Source organism: Cibotium barometz, chromosome 5, assembly GCF_041138505.1.
Source record: "Cibotium barometz isolate CiBa-2024 chromosome 5, ASM4113850v1, whole genome shotgun sequence".
NCBI classification, from domain to species: Eukaryota; Viridiplantae; Streptophyta; class Polypodiopsida; order Cyatheales; family Cibotiaceae; genus Cibotium; species Cibotium barometz.
In genome coordinates, this window is record NC_141050.1 from 22,903,748 (window position 1) to 22,905,084 (window position 1,337).

Genomic DNA, 1,337 nt, shown 5'->3' on the forward strand with positions numbered 1-1,337 from the left:
TATTTGTATTGTTGTAAAGTAAATTTTTTCTGTTTATAGCTTGAGATAGTAGATAAAGATGTATTCCTCGGATGAGGTGGAGGTAAATGAACTTTTTTTGGCAGAGACAGCCCTCAGCCACTATATTTCAAGGATACCTTCAGGCGTGTTGATCATTTACCATTCAAAATATTCAGATGATCCACACATTCAATTGATGCCCTTAAAGGTTCTGTCTACTTAAGATATGGAAGGATACAACAACATGCAAAAAAGATAATTCTAATAGAGAAGCAAGAAGATATACATATTTTTAGATATGCACCAGGGTTGTGCACATTGAGGGCGGGGTATTTTTTGTGTTATGCGGCTATGCAAAGGTGGTTCGTGATTTGAACACCCATGCTTTTGGAGGTTATCAATCCAAAAGCTATTAAGGTATAGAGGAAAACTACCCAAAGAACATGAGGCTAAACAGTTATCCTAAGATGAGGGCAAACAACTGCCCAAACAAAACCCCAAAAAGGAGAGGAGTCTCTTTTTAAAAGTCTTTTGTTACTTATATTGAGAACAATTCATATTACAATTTGTGTCACTTTGACTTTTTCTCCTTCTCAATCACCATCCTTCATAAAGAAACGCTTTATTTAGCATGATAAGTGTTTATAATATATTGATGCTAATAACAATGACTGTTTTTGTGTTGTATAAACTAACCCGATTTTTAAAGAATTTCATTGTATCGTTACATTTGCCTTCGGAAGAATGTGTTGAAAATCTCTTGTACTACATTTGTTTTTTTCTTTTCCGCTACCATGTTGAGTTGTACAAAAATAGTTGATACGTGCAGCATAGTGTGATTTTCCCATGCCTTGAGTATTCCATGTAGTAAGAGACCCTTGGTTCCTCACAAAGTATGGGCCATGTGCAAACAAAAAATATGCTTTACATACAAAAAATATGCTTTACATATAAAAAAACATATTAATAATCACTTTATATCATATTAATTAGTAAATGTATGAATTACATGAAGCAAAAAGTCTTACTAGGTAGAAGGTTATGTCCTTGTTCTCCTAGCAGACAATTGTTTCCACAAGTGTCTTGATTGCTATTTCAAATTGACCTGCATAATCGCCTTTAGTCTTTTTTTTGCATAAGAGTTTTATAAAATTATTAAGCTTTATCTAGACCCTCATACGAATATTTGTCATCCTTGGATCACTAGCTTGGTTAGTTGTGTGCTCGCATAGAGATTTCCAACATTCCCATACTGTTGTAACTTGTTTGTTTTCATAGTTTGACAAGAACCTCCTAGCTTTGGCTCCTCCCATTTACACATCTGCGCCAGAACATCA